We start from the raw sequence: 16,299 nt of genomic DNA on the forward strand, positions 1-16,299 counted from the left end.
GTGGAGAGGCACCTGCGTGCCTGGAGAGATACTACGTTCCAAGGGTACAGCAGCCTGCTCAGCAACCCCAAATAATGCCTAATCTCTGCTGATGACAGATAATAATCTAGAAACACGTGTCCAGAGACGGCCAGCACTAATCTGCACCCACCTGGTGAAACACTCTAAAGACTTTGCAAGTGTACTCGCTTGTCAGACTGCATCTACCAGGATGCTTAGGGGCGACCCTGCTGGGATGTGAAGCAGTGTGCTCCCACACCAATTTTCCATGACTAAGAGGCGTTGTCCTCGAAACGCGTCGGGCATGAATTTACTTAAGGGACAGAGGTAATGTGTGCAGCCTCGAGGAGATTTACTGAGAGAGCATCGTTGAGTGCAAGCCTGAGCGTAAAGGCGTTTTGGTGGAATATATATATCTCCACCACAATAGTTTGTAGTCCAAAATAAACGATGCCACAGCCACCAATTCTTTTAACAGCGTGTTTATTTTTCTTTAAGTTTTGGCCAAATCACTCAACACGTTTCGGAGAAGACCTCCTTGCTCACGAGTACGAGTGTAATGTAAAATGCAATGGGGGACAAAGAGGACGTGGAAGAGGAGGCAGAGGAGACGGAAAATCAAACCCCTCAATGAGAGAGGAAATCACAAGCCCTGGGGGAAGAAGGACAAGGGGACAGAAACAACGATCAAAATGACTGATAAAAAAACGGTGGCGAAGCTCTCCAAGTGCAAGCTCAGCGACACGGAAATAGAGGTACTATCTTTTGGTCTTTCTTTCTGTCCCGCGGCGGACTTTGATTACACACAAGGCCACACTGACTTATTCCAAATCACCAGGAAACTCAGGTTAAAGAAATGGTTTGCCACTTAAGTCAAAGAACAGATGCCGACCAACTCTGATACACCCAGTGAGCTGGCAATTTATGAAATTGATTTTCTTCACATGCTCCATGACCTTGATAGCAACTCATCCATTAACCAAAACCCTATTCTAAACCTGATAAATAACAACATTAGATTGGACCTGAACCATGATTGTGGATTCTGGCCCAAATCAACATTCTTACTCCAAATCGCGAATGAAGCGAAAGATGTCTTTGAGAAGGGAGTCACTAAGGAACTAAAAAAAATCTCGAAACACAGAAGTTATGCCAGAAACAATTTCACCAAGGCCCAGATGACAGCATTACAAACCCTCCAAAAAGATGAGAACATTGTAATAAAGAAATCAGATAAGGGAGGGAACATTGTGGTGCTCCCTAAAGAAATATATATCAGGGAGGGGCTAACACAATTGAATGATAGTAGTAGCTACGAGAGAAGTACTAGGAAGGACTAGGACAATGCAAATAATAAATTCCAGAATCAGCTACAAGAATGGAGAGACAGGGGCTTACTAGAACCAGAAGAATTTAATATTCTCAGATGTAAATACCCGAAACTGCCAGCCCTGTACCTCCTCCCGAAACTGCACAAGGACATAACAAATCCCCCTGGAAGACCCATTGTGTCATCCAGAGGTAGTTGCCTAGAAAATACCTCAAGATACGTTGACATCTACTTACAGCCTCTAGTCCAGAACCTCAACTCTCATATGAAAGACTCAGGGAACTTTTTACGACTGATTGACAAGATTGAATGGCACCCAGGTTGTTTACTTATGAGTTTAGATGTGAACATCCTGTACACAAGTGGGAACAAGGTCCCTGTCCTTTCTTTTCCACACAGAGATGATTTTAGATATGATTTACACCTGCCTTACGCAAAATTTCTTTCTAGTTGATGAAACTGTTTATCGTCAAATACTTGGTACGGCGATGGGCACTTGCTTCACCCCCAGCTTTGCAGGACTCAACCTGGGCTGGTGGGAGGAGCAAGTGGTCAGAAACCTTGAAGAGTACACAACACACATCAAAGCCTGGGCCCGTTACATAGACAACATTTTCTGTGTGTGGGAGGGGAGTGTAGATGAAGCGAAGGAATTTGTTAATACACTCAACACGAATACCCTTAACTTAACGTTCACCAGCCATATAGATAATTAGAATATTGAATTTCTTGATCTTCTAGTCAAAATCAAAGAAAACAAATTAACAACATCTCTGTTCAGAAAGAAGAAGGCGGGGAACTGTCTGCTGCACGCACACAGCTGTCACCCAGATAGTCTCATTAAAAGTATTCCCATGGGTGAACTCTTGCCAGCCAAATGCAACTGCAGCACCGAAGAGGACTACAAAACAGAGTGTGAGGTGATGTGTAAAAGATTTAAAGACAGAGGCTATACATCTAAGTGTATTGAGAAAGCCCTTTTCAAAGTTGATCTCAGAGAAAGGACGGACTTGATCAAAGAGAAAAAGGCAGTAGAGACCGCAGGAAAGAGGGAAACTGTCCGGTTCATAACGAACTATAAACGACAGTCAGTCGTAGAAGGTCAGCGAGGCCCGGGAAAAATTCTGGGGGGTCTTTAAGACCGACAATGACCTCACAGACTGTTTAGAAGAATACCCACAAGTCACATACCGCAAAGCAAAATCCCTCAAAGATTCAATATGTTAAGCAGTCATTCTATCCACAACAAGACAGAGTAGCATACAGAGGTTTTTCACCTGCTGGAAATGTAAGGCCTGCAAATATAGTGTGAATGTAAAAGAATACAAACTGTCTCCCCTCTGTAGATCGTTCAAAATCCTAAAACACTATTCATGTAACACGGAATTTGTGGTGTATGCCCTTAGGTGTCCCTGTGACAAGTACTACACTGGCAGCACCATACACAAGGCCAAAAAAACGGGTCATGGAACACCTAAAGGTAATAAAGAACAACAACAAACAGTATCCAGTCGCCGCAAGACATTTTGCTTCTCACCACAATGGCAACAATACCCTTCTCGCATTCTGTGTCCTTGACAACATCCCAACTAGAATTAGAGGTGATAACAGAGTACAAGAGCTCAGGAGACGTGAATCTAGAATGATATTAAAATATCATACAATACAACCTGAGGGGCACAACTGTGATGAAGGACTGTCCGCACATCTAGGCTAAAGGGGTACTATCTACGCCATAGAATAAACAATTCCAAAATTGCTAGAACATCGATATCCATGAATGCTTTTAACCTTGCTCCTTTTGTAAATAACTGTTGTAGTGTATGTAAATAGTGGTCGATATTTTGATTTGGGTGTTTCACCTTGAATTATTTTATTATTTTACAGATCCATGGCGAGGTATAGAAGGAGAGTTGAATGCAAGGCTGACCGGATTATTATTTTTTCACGAGAATGAATCAAGGAATGAACGGATTTAAGAGCACCTTATACCACAGTATGAAAGTAGAACAAATACCCACTTGGGTTTGACGTGAGTGCCAATACAGCAATTGTTCAGAACGTGCTACCTGTATTGTCAATAAAATCACAGAAGTTCTGAGATCCAACACTCAGTTACAAGGGGGTTAACAATAGAGATGTTACTCCCTAACCCACTGGGGCTAAACATCTGTAATTTGTAATATGTCTCTGGGTTTACACGAGAAAATAATGAGTAGCACTTCAATTTTACAATGTGCAATAAGTGTGTCTATCAACACTGTTTTTTGTATATAAATGGACATTTGTTTCAGTCATGCCGTTGGCAGTTCATTAATTCTTTTTGTGCGTCTGTAATGGTCGCAATGCCCACTAGGGCCACACTGACGACAAAACCTCAAACGTTATTTTGAACAATAAACTTGGTTCAACTTTATTGCTAGGTCCGCATGGCTAACACAAGCCTAGGATAAGAATAAGTGCACTAAGTAATGAATTGTGCAATTAATGTATTTTTCTGTAAATATGACCAAAATGTATTTCTGATCTAATGTTGATTTGTTTTAACACATCCAGTTTACGAGATTCCTTGAAACGACCTGAATGTATTTAAAGTCTGTCTTTCTAGCTCCATGTACTCACATATGCCATTGGATCTGTCTTCACTGTCTAATAAGAGGAGGTGTGTCACTGATGTTGTATAAATACTTGCATTTTACGTTACACTCGTACTCGTGAGAAAGGTGGTCTTCTCCGAAACGCATCAAATGATTTGGACGAAACGTAAAGAAAAATAAACACGCTGTTAATAGGATTGTTGGCTGTGGCATCATTTATTTAGGACCACAAACAAACGATCGTGGTGGAGAATAGGGGTTTGCGACCCCACCACAGCCCACCGCTGAAAGAGGCTCGGGTATCTTCGCAAAAAGGAGTTGTGGATCTATCTATCTACCCATCTGTATGTATGTATGTATGTATGTATGTATGTATATATATATGTGTGTATATATATATATATATATATATATATATATATATATATACACATATACATATACATATACATATACATATACATACATACATACACACACATATATAAACATACACACACACACATATCCTGTGTCTTCTGTGCTCCTGCTCTCCTGAGTCCACTTCCAGGAACAGGAAGCAGCCAGGCTCCTTCCCCTAAGACAATCACAACGCTGCAGTGCAGCGTTGTGACTGGTCTGAGCGCAGTGACACAGCACTTAGCCAGGGGCTGTAGGGGTGGGGATGTTCTCCATGCAGGCTGTAATGCGGCCTGCATAGAGAACAGGGAAGTGCATATGACTGCTGTGGGCGGCCCGAGAGGGCCGACCAAGCAGTCATTGCGCACTTGAGTGGGCAAACCACTCCCCCTTTGCCATGCTCCGTGAGCAGAGCTGCTCCGCCCACCCTCCCAACAGCAAAGTAAATATTAAAATAACAGAGTTATTATCATGTTATGTTTCCCCTTCTCGCACTGCTTGAAAGCAGTGGTGCGACGCTCCTCCGCCATAGCGGAGGAGACGGTACTGATCATATAATATATATTTTTTTGTTGTGTTTCCGTCGCAGTGAACCAGTCGCCACACCATGAGGACAATCAGTCACTCCGCTGTGAATATCCACAAATACCTACAAATTATCACATTCCAAAAATCCCCAGGGATCCTTTAAAGCCACCGGGACGTCCTATCGTTTCTTTGAAGAGCAGTTCTTTGGAGAACACTTCAGTTTATGTATACTCTTTGGTTGCATTTGTGAGAGCTAAGTTCTTATGTGAAGGACAGCAAGGACTTTTTGAGGATAGGTGAAGGAATTGAGCTGGAGGAAAACATGTTACTAATAACATTGGACAAAACAAGCTTATATATGTGCATCTCTCATGACAAAATCCTGCATGCAATACAATAATTTTTGAATGAAAGAGCCCTGAAATTTTAGGAACACAACCAAATTATATTACAGTTGGCATCTTTCTATTGAACTAAAGAATTTCTGTCTGCAGGGCAGGAGTATCAACAAAAGCAGGAGACTGACAAGGGCATGTGCTTAGCCCCCAGCTATGTAAACTTTTTCGTAGGCTGGTGGGAGAAGCAAGTGGCCTGGGCTGAGGGGAACGAACACTGGGTTGACAGCGTGGCCCTATGGGCACGCTATATAGACGATTTGTGCATTGTCTGGAGGGGGCAGCAGGAGATGGCAGGAAAGTACATTGATGTATTGAACTGGAATTCCTTAAACCTCCAGTTTACCAGTTGCATGAACAAAATTAATGGGCCATATTTGAACCTGATGGTTTATCTAGGACTACAAACAACACTTTAAATGTAAACCCAACTGCAGGAAACTCTGTGTCACACACATACAGCCACCATCCTCAAAGTCTCATAAATAGTATGGGGAACTGGGGACCAACGACTCCCACAACAATAATGTTTTACAAAACTACGATAAAACAAAGCAAGCACTAAACAAAGTAAAAAGGTTATCAGCAAATGAAAGACCTGCTGGCTTTACCAATGCTAGGTTTAGGATTGCAGTTATTTCTCAATTAGGAGGACCGCTTCATGTGGTCTTGGATTTCCATTAATCAAGTCTTTATAGTTGCATGTGGCTGGTAGAGATTTCTGAATATCTTTGTGTTGGTTAATGTGCGAGCAAAATGAATTTGCACCTTCTGATGAACTCTGAAGTGTATTAGGTGTATGGAGGGGTGTGCACCAGGGCTCCTCAATTTTCTTTTGAGCTTAGCCTATTTGAGGATACATCACTAGTTAATAGAATATCTAAGATTCCATTTTATCGGAATGGTTCTAGGCTATATGTGGATTCTGAGGGAGCAGTGCTATTGGTTTGGCACTGCTTTTTATCTGTGTTGCATGTATGAGGCAAATTAGAAGTGTGACTGGAAAGGTGTTTTAGAACGAGTACTGTTGGTGGAAATGTCAAATACTTTTTGATAGTGCACTAGCCAACTACATGGCATATCTGGGTTGGGCTGCTTGGTAAGTTATATCCAAGATGTTGCTGGATGTATGTGGTGTGGGAAGTGCTGTTTTGAGCAGGTGACAAACACAAAGGTATATCTGACCTGAATGCATGCATGGAAGGTGGTTTAGCTAACATCTTCTTTTTGAAATTAATATTTTTATTGTTTGCCAAAATGAGTCTGTCGATCTGTATACAAATGTTTTTTTAATGATGCCGGGGGTGGGGGAGGGAGGCACCTATTTTTTGTAATTTGCAAAATTGAAAAATAAAGTTTTAAAAAAAGATATATATTTTTTATTGTTATATGTAACATGCCATCAATTAATGACTGCCAGCAGTCACTTTGGTTTCTTGTTGGTGTCTATATAGCACTAACCTAGAAGAAGGAAGAGCAGACCAGTGTGTGTTTACACCAAATGAAAAGCCATTATTTATTTATTTATTAGGCTTCTAAAGCGCGACAGCTACCCAAAAAGGGTTTCCCGGCGCTGTTATAGATCCAGTTAGTCAGACAATAACATACACGGAACTACTGCAACTGTTTGAGGCATGTCATAGCATTCTTTGCTTTTTGGTGGCAGGTATTTTGTTTTCTTGCATGCTTATAGGTACCTACTTAACACCAATCTAGCCAAAAAGACTTCCGAGAATCTGTGTATTTTGGTACCAAAAGTGCATATAGTGCCCTGTAGGTCCAATATTCAAATAGTAAAGTGCACAAAAGTTTAAGGCAGAAGTACTCTCAAATGTGGGAAATAGCAAAATTGGAAGAGCAACTTAAAGTTAGCAACTACACAATCTATAACAGGCCCAGATGTAGCATTCTCCTATTCCAAACGAGGCCTATTCTGATTAAAGGGTTTTGCATCAAGACCCTCTCATAACCCAGAAACTTTCTAGTATGTTTCCAGGCATGTCTCCAAGTTTCAGGCTTATTACCCTTAGTTCACATTATATGGCTTCTGAAAAATCCAATTTTCATTATGAAACAGCCATACAGAACAAATGCTCTCAAAAGCAGCAGTTTTTGAATAGTGCACTCACTCACATTACAAAAATCCAAAACCATGGTGCACCTAATTCTGAGATAAGTTACCTTGCATCTTTAAGTGCCTAAGTGTAATACAGAAGTGTTATGTATGCAACAGGAAGAAGGTTTAAGAAACAAGGAATCAGATATCAAAATAAGGTACAACTTATTTGGGATTTTTGTGATATGTTTGGGATTGTGATATGGGCGGGCACTCTTAAAATATCTGCTGCCCTGAAAACAGTACCAGTGATGTAAACATGAGTATGCATGAACAGTAAAGCAATACATTACATTTTGCACTGCAAACAGGCTTCCAAAAATCTACTCCTCCACTCTCAACTGCAAGTAAAAGGTTAATAAGTGGAGCTATTTTTAGCACGTACTAGTCCCATCTGGCAGTGAATATAGGCTGGAAAGAAAAAGGTGTTCTGTTCACTCAAAGTGAATGAGCAATAAAGATGCAATTAAATCTTGTTTTCATCTTGACACATTTGCTGTCTGTTCAAGGAAAGAGGTCAAATGTCAGTTTGCCTTTTTACTAACTGCTGCTTGGAAAATTGAGTTTATTTTTCTCTCTCTTACTAGAGTTAGAGGTTTTTGTCAAGTGAGCTGTCTGAATATGTCAGTTATTTTTCTCTAACACAACATGTAAATAAATAGCCTGTTAATTAATATTACAAATATTTCAAAATGTATCAGGAATTACAAAAGCATTTTTTTTGTAATTAAGAAGTGTGATACCAACAAAGAGTTTATATAGAAACGAAACAAACCGTAACACTTTACTAGGAGATATGCAAATTACATATATTTGCACAAACTATTTCCCCACATTGTTTGTACACCATATAGCTTGATCAATAAAAAAGCTTGTCAGTGGGAAAGTTTGTGGCTGATTAGAGCATGAAGTGGTAGCTCATTGTCATTTGTAATTATGTATTTATTAAAAGTGATTTTTTTTAACATGATTTGAGAAACTTTCCGGCCCCCGCCCTGGTGACAATGCTGTTAATAAACTAAGAGGCAAGCCAGGGGTCGTGTGTATCCTGTGGCTAGATTTGTATTATATATGGAAAAAATTGAGGCTATTACATCAAATAGAGTTTTTGTACAGCAGACATGTTGAACTTGACCGTTTGAAGCTGCTCTCATGTGATAATTAAGAAAATGGCGGCTCAATAAATTAAAATCTTTACGCACAATCACAATTTTTAAACCAGTTTACGGGTCAAGAGCATTACAAATAGGTTGAGTAGATTATTTAAGTCACTAGACCTGAAGGTCTAGTAACATTTTTATGATTTTTCGAGGTCTGACAAAGAAATAATCATACTCTCTACCCTGAATTACTTGCACTTTAAGTAATATTTGTTCCCTGCTGCAGACAAAAGACCTCTCACAATTCAGCAATTTATGGGTGGAGGCAGGGATTAATATCATACCTAAATATAGCAATCAACTACTGAGAGGTGGTCAGATATGCTTTAGAAAATATCTAGCATTGCACAGCTCCCTGTATGAAACATTTTAATATCCTTCAATCGGTAGCATAGAACGGTATTGTTGCAGAAATATTCAACTACTCAGTAGATGGTTCAGTATGTGGCAAGTTTAGAAATACATAATTAAGTAGAAGGTGGCCCCAGAATCACATAAGTCGAGTGGCACTGCCATATACGAGTTTGGTGCATACAGTTTTGGTTAGTTTTCAGTAACAGGCTTAAAGTGAGATCAAACGCAATAGTATGTAATGTTCTTCACCGCTACAAAAAATAAACTAAATACTTTTGCACTATTTTTTGGATTGCCTAATACGGGGGAGAGAACACAGGAATGGCACGCTATCTTTGTGCGTTTATAGGGTAGGAATTTGATCTACTAAATTATGGTCTATTTTTCAAATGTGAAATGCTAATAGCGAAGCAAGAAAGTTTGCACCATTCATATTAAGTACACAGCAAACTAGGCTAATTTTCAGACGCAAAATCTGCAGCATTTACATCACGTATGCAGTTAAAAACAAGCATTTGCAATGCAATAGGTCTCGCATTAGGAAAGTTTGAGCTATTGGCATTGTAAATGACAATATTTTTGTATGTGTTGGTTTTGAAAATGGATACATTAATAGCATTGTTATTTACAATCCCAATAGCTTAAACTTTTGCAAATGTGACACCTATTGCATTTGTAATGCAATATGTGTTGTGTTGAGAGTGGGAGAGCGGGACAGTGGGAGAGTGGGTGGGAGAGTCAGTGAGTGGGTGGGTGGGAGAGTCAGTGAGTGGGTGGGAGAGTGAGTGGGTGGGTGGGAGGGAGAGTCAGTGAGTGGGTGGGAGAGTGAGTGGGTGGGTGGGAGAGTCAGTGAGTGGGTGGGAGAGTCAGTGAGTGGGTGGGAGAGTGAGTGGGTGGGAGAGTCAGTGAGTGGGTGGGAGAGTCAGTGAGTAGGTGGGAGAGTCAGTGAGTGAGTGGGAGAGTCAGTGAGTGGGTGGGAGAGTCAGTGAGTGGGTGGGAGAGTCAGTGAGTGGGTGGGAGAGTCAGTGAGTGGGTGGGAGAGTCAGTGAGTGGGTGGGAGAGTCAGTGAGTGGGAGGGAGAGTCAGTGAGTTGTAGGGCTGGATTACATTCCATGGCTTCCAATTAAAATTACCATCGGACAATGAATCCAGCAAATAAGGACTTTGGCTAAACAGCTCCCCCATTACCTGTTAAGACATTTTTCATCAAGTATCACTTGGACGCTCATGGACTGTGTGCTTGTGGCAGCTGTATGGGGCATTTGTTATTAGCATGCATAAGCTACTGCTGAAGGTCTTCGAGCAGTTTCCGGTTTTGCTTTATTATGCCTGAACATTAGTATGCAAACTACTAAAGATATTTCAATGTGATTCTCTCGAGGCTCGTTAGTCCCTTATCACATCCCCAAATTCTCCTACAGACTTTACAGACTTTAACTTAGAGATTACTCTCCAGGTTAAGAGGGAAAAAAAAACTAAACATACACGGCGTTCCTGGCGATCAGAATCACGGCAGTAATGGTAACTGCTTTTGCTACTCGAAATGCGAGCCTTAGCGATTTTATTTAGGAGTGGCTATAATTAAACATAATGCATTTTATTTTTCTTGACTGCTGTACTGACCTGTGAACAAAAGAAACTAATTCTGACTGCCAGAAGAGAGCATCATAGTTGCATCCCAGAATCATGCAAGGTCAATAGCCACTGCACAGTATGCCTTTTACAGTAAAATAACAAGGAAGTGTCAGCACAGAAAAGCGGGCGAATAAAATAAAACACAACTTTTACACATATCGAAGTCCTATGTGCTGACGCGGTGCCCAGGGTGATGTGTCTACAGACAGGAAAGGGTTAAAACGCAAACTCACCGCAGCAGCCCGGCTTCAACAGGAAGCCAGGCAACCTTTGTTGGGACGGGGGCGGGGCCGGACACGCGACCGGAGCTTCCCAGGAGGCAGGCTGCAGTGGCTGGCGCATGGCTCCGGTGCAGAGAGAGGAGAGCCCTGCGTGCAGCCGGCGTCCGCCCGGGAAGCCAAGGAGCGGAGTGCCGGTGTCCCTGTGCCCGTTGACGTCGGAAGAGTCCTGCGGAGTAGAAGTCCCGGTGAGTGGGGCTGCAGCGTGTGTATGTGTGTGTGTACGCGCGCGCGCGCCTGTGTGTGCGTGCGTGCATGCAGAGGGGTGGGGGCTGGATGTGTCCGGTGAGTGGGGCTCCGTGCTTGCGTGTCTGTGTGTATGCAGAGGGGTGGGTGGGGGGCGGCAGCGTGTGTGTGTGAGCGCCCGCCTGTGTGTATGCGTGCATGCAGAGGGGTGGGGGCTGGCTGTGAGTTACTCTGCGCAAGCGCGGCTCAGACGCGCGCTCCCGCGGTCAAAACTGAGACTGCAAAAGCGCGCGTCTGAGTCGTGTCCACTCTCCTGAATACGGGTCACATTAGGTCTGTAGCAGACACTCTCAATGCTCACGCATTGAGAGTACGTCTGCTCGACCTAAAAAGGCAAAAGGTGTTATGAATTTTACACATACAAAAAAAGGACTCAAATACCAATATTTACTTCTCAAAAGGTTTGCAGATGTAAAATGATCATAAGCAATAGATACGTTTATTATTTGCAATGGTTTCAAAATCCTTTTCTACTTTTTTTGTACTGCCGAACTTTCTCAGATGGGTTATAGAGTGGCATAAAAATCCACTTGCTCCGTTCCCAATCAGGTAATTCATAAAAAAATGCTGCAAAATGGAAATGGTCTGCCTTTCTCTTTAAAACAAATGAAACTGTTACATACTATTGTCACAACTGTTTCTACTTGTGCTAGATCCAGAGGGCATTCAATAATAAAACACAGGACAAACTTCCTGTCTGGCGACCTATAAAGCCTGAGAAGCTTCTTACTCCAGAGATAATTCAATCAATCGAAACCTTTAGGAATTTTTCAGAATTTGAAAGCAACATGGCCTTTTTCAGTTATCAGGACACTACCTTTGAGGGCAAACATACCCATGTAGGGCAACATCTCTGACTTTGAGGTGCACACAAATTTGTAATACCACTTTAAAAAGGCAAGTCTATGCAGCCTAAGAACACTGCAAAACCAAAGGGGATGATGGACGGAGTGCTGAACACTGCAAGCACTCACCCCCAGTCAACTGACCTGGGTTTAACCCATCATCATTCTTTAGATCACTCCACCACCCCAGTTCAGACATGGCCATATGCAAATCAGTCTGACCGTGTGCCTCATGGGAACAGTCCAGCCCGAACTACCAAGCCATGTCTTCCGTGGACCAGAAACAAGCATCCTGGGACCGGTTTTTGGCTAATCAGCCGTCATCAGCCAGGCTAGCTTGAATCCAGTGGCAAAGTGAGCAAGGGACCCACGTCTGGGCATACCCTGCCAACTTAGGGCGAATAAAGCAAAACCAAAGGGGATGATGGACGGAGTGTTGAACATTGCAAGCACTCATCCCCAGTCAACGGATCTGGGTTTAATCCATCATCATTGTTTAGCTCACTCCGCGACACCAGTTCAGACATGCCATATGCAAATCAGTCTGACCCTGTGCCTCATGGGAACACTCCAGCCCGAACTGCCAAGAACACTAACCAAAAGATGCATAGATGTGCATTTGATTCAAAGCTGAGCTATGAGATAAGTTCAGAACTGGAGAGACAAATCACAGCGTTACTCTATGTTAAATAATCATTTGACTCTGTTATAAAGGGGATTAGACTCACTAAACCTTCAATGATTCTAAAGCCAAATTACTTAAAAGCTATGAATTATAAAGGTATTGGTCTTTTATAAAGCATATATTTTTCACCTTTCAGATAAGCATGGTGTAGGTTAGATCTAAATATTGCCATTAGCAATGAGGCCTACGCCAGGATGTACAGCTCTGCTGCTCTACATCTTTAGCGAGGAAATTTTACTTTGTGTTAAATCCAACAATGGCTATTACTCCGGCAACATAGCATATCTTTGAAAAGTGCTTAACTATTTGTCGTTGACCATGCTGAATTTAATCTGAGCAATATACATGGTAATACCAAGGTCTATTGATAGCAAAAAGGCTAGAATATTTGGACGCTTTAAAAAAGATCCAAGTAGAAGACTGGCAGACTGACAGTTCTTTAATTTAACTGAACATTTAGTTTATCACCTGGGATCAGGTGGAAAGCAGAGTTCAAGCGCCATGCACTTAATATTTCAATATGTCGTGCATTTTTGCAAGGAACCTTTGAAATGTGTGCCTTTTTCCTTCTCCATCAAAGTGCTCCCCCAGGCATCTGTTTTTCATGTAAATAACTGAAGATGTGTGGATACTATTACTCTTTTTTGTTTTGTTATAGACATTTTGAGTATTTGTTGTTTACGTTCAATATCTTTATTGTGCATGTGTAAGAGTACGTAAAAAAGTACTACAGGTAGTTCTTTACGTATTCCAAAAAGCCTTGTGAACAGGCTCTGTTGAGCATATTTAAGGGCTACTGTTTCCTCCGCCATTTAGGAGACACTGCCATCATTCACAAGCACTGCTCCACTTCAGAACGCACATTCGGTAGACGCTGCCAAAACTCAAGATGTATATTTATCAGGCACCATCCCTAGGCAGCAACTACTATTCCTATCCAATAATATTCCAACATACTCGGTAACCGCCATTCCGAATCAGAAGATACTGATCCAAACCAAGAGAAACATTCAGCAGACGCTGCTCAGCCTCTATGTTACCAGTTGTTTCAATTCAGTGACATATTCAATATGGATGGTTCCCATCCCACCCATCATGCTATTTTACAATTCATATGGCTGCGTTCAACAGGCACTGCTCCAGTTAACGAAGCAGGCCAGTGGGAACCACACTCAACTAGAACGCATTGTTCTAATTTGGTAAACAGGTAAACATAATCGGTAATTACTATCCAAATTCTGTACTCGCTGTTCCAATTAATGGGGCACATTTAATAGTATCTGTCCGGTAACATCAAGTACTCAGAGCTGTCAGGTGACTAAAGGCAAAGATTCAATGCTACTACAGGTCTCATGACATCTTGGAAACCATTCAGAACGGTGGCCAATGGATATCAACAGACAATGACAGGGGCGCAAGCCGCACACTGATGATCTCTACCGGAAGGTCACCGCGATGACCTCGGCAGCAACAAACCGATCGCGGACCATAAGCAGAGCACCCCGACCGCTCACTTACCGGTTCTCTGGCTGGGAGGCGGTGGGAAGGCGCTGGTGGTACGCGGAAGAAGCTATGCCTCGGCCGCCGCCTCAGTACGAGTGACAGCGGCTCGAGCCAGGATTGCGGAGAAAAGACCCAGCCGCAGAGAGGCGGAGGCCGTGGCCACCGCGAGCACGCGCGATGGTACGATGCGCCAGCCAATGGCGGGCTACGCCGCCGCACGTCACCTCCGTTGCTAGAGACAACTCAACTAGTCGGCTTCCACTATGGGCGATCAGACGGCAACGTACCATCTCGCCACAGATTAGCTATCCAATGACGGAGCCGAGCGCAGCTGGGAGGGGCGTGTGTCTATAGCTGTGCTGGGGCGTCTGTGGAGGCGTGACAGAACAGCGCATGCGCATGCGCACTTCGGACAGTTGTTTCATTGATCTGGCATATTTATGGGTAGTGACCCAAGAGCACAAGGACGCCCGGGAAGACCTGAAAAGTCAGCCTGTCGGTGTAGGATGAGCACGCTACTGCAGTGTCAATTTCTAGGGAATTTGTGGGTACAAGAGCGTTTGCTATCCCTACAGAAGTGATTTCGAGCTTGTTTCCTTGCCTGAGCGATCTAAATAAAGGACAGGGCATCAGCGTTGTTCTCGTAATAAACGTCTATTAGCAGATCAACGCTTATGCCTAGAGCCGGGTGAAGATGGGAACAGGCCATTTAAAAACAGCAACTATGGCTCCTTTACGCAATATGCTTCTACTAACATTATAGAGAGAAACCTTCGGGAGCAAAAAAGCACCAAGCTCGCTTCACCTTCCCTCAGGGTCAGCATGCAAATTGTATTGTAATTGCATTTATATAGCGCTTACGACAGGGCCGGTCCTAGGCCTTCTGAGGCCCCGGGCGAAAGGGAAGATGCGAGGCCCCCCTAATTGCATATTGCGTCACAAGAAGTGACATCACAGAAAGCGACATCGTAGTACTATTGATCTTATTTGGCATCACGGAAGCTAACTAATGTGGATATCAGTAACATTGACAAAAAGTGGCATCGTCATTTACATTGCCATTAGCTTAATATCTGTAGTCACTCTGCAGTCCCTAGCACTCCATAGCACTCCCTAGTCACTCTGCACTCCCTAGTCACTCTGCACTCCCTAGCCCTCCCTTGCACTCTGCACTCCCTTGCACTCTGCACTCCCTAGCACTCCCTAGTCCCTCTGCACTCCCTAGCACTCCCTAGACACTCTGCACTCCCTAGCACTCCCTAGCTCCCCCTAGCACTCTGCAGTCACTCTGCACTCCCTAGCACTCCCTAGTCACTCTGTACTCCCTAGTTATCCTGTGAGTTTCAGCCCTTCCAATGAACAATGGGCCAGGAAAGGCAGGGCGAGGGTAAAAAAACAGAGCTTGCTATGACAAACACTTGGCAGAGGTGAATGTGTTCCAGAGGCATGCTCGGTACCTTTCTCCAATCTACACAAAGTATCTTACAGTCTCCTACTTCCACAAAACCAGTCCTTACCACTCCTTTTTTAGTTATATAGCATAGCCATGCTAGCTTTACCTTTAAGAGGTCAACATCAATAGTTATGGCACTTGTCACTATTGGGGCTTTTTTTTGCTCAATCTTGTGATGTATTGTAAGAACTGCCTGATTTGCAATAAGCAGCTATTCCTGATCCACATTTTAGGGCGATTCCTCTCTGGTTGTGAAAGACTTATTGTGAGATTACAAGGAGCATAGAAGGACTTGCAGCCCACCCATTTATTTCCATTGGCCAGCTTTACTGTCACTCTTGTTTACCTGCTTCCGTTTGAATGGCTTGCCTTGCCCATCTTATGTCTATCACTCCCCTGGAACATATGCAATTTACTTTTACCCTTCCACTTCTACTTTTAAGGAATTTCTTTCTTCTTTTTTCTCAAGCCCTCCAAAAGAATGCATGTGTTTTCAAGCTGTCTCCCTAGTGTGCTTCTCTTCCCCTGTCATGCTCGATGTTGCTCTTTCAATCCCAATTGCTTCTCTCCCTCATCCTTTTGTGATGCACTCACAATTGTGCTCTTCTCCTCCCTTGTTGCTTTTCAGCCGTGTGCTTCTCTCCCCATCTCGCTGTTCCTCTCTCTCTCTCTCGCATGTTTGCTTTCCTCCTTCCATTACCCATGCCCTCCCTGTTCCAACTCGGATTGCAAAATAAAAGTATTAAAAAAATGTTCCTGAGTCATTTTGTAGGTG

At 42.9% G+C, this 16,299-nt stretch overlaps 1 protein-coding gene across 1 annotated transcript in view; it reads right to left on the bottom strand.

The window, feature by feature from the left end:
* HMGCR (3-hydroxy-3-methylglutaryl-CoA reductase) overlaps positions 1 to 14,443 on the bottom strand; it is a 92,195-nt gene extending 77,752 nt beyond the window's left edge. The window contains exon 1 of the mRNA XM_078675238.1: positions 14,087 to 14,443. The gene's annotated coding sequence lies outside the window, so the exon portion shown is untranslated. The remainder of the gene's footprint in view (positions 1 to 14,086) is intronic.
* Between the last annotated feature and the right edge of the window lie 1,856 nt (positions 14,444 to 16,299).

The sequence above is a fragment of the Lissotriton helveticus genome, chromosome 2_1 (genome assembly GCF_964261635.1).
Source record: "Lissotriton helveticus chromosome 2_1, aLisHel1.1, whole genome shotgun sequence".
Classification (NCBI taxonomy): domain Eukaryota; kingdom Metazoa; phylum Chordata; class Amphibia; order Caudata; family Salamandridae; genus Lissotriton; species Lissotriton helveticus.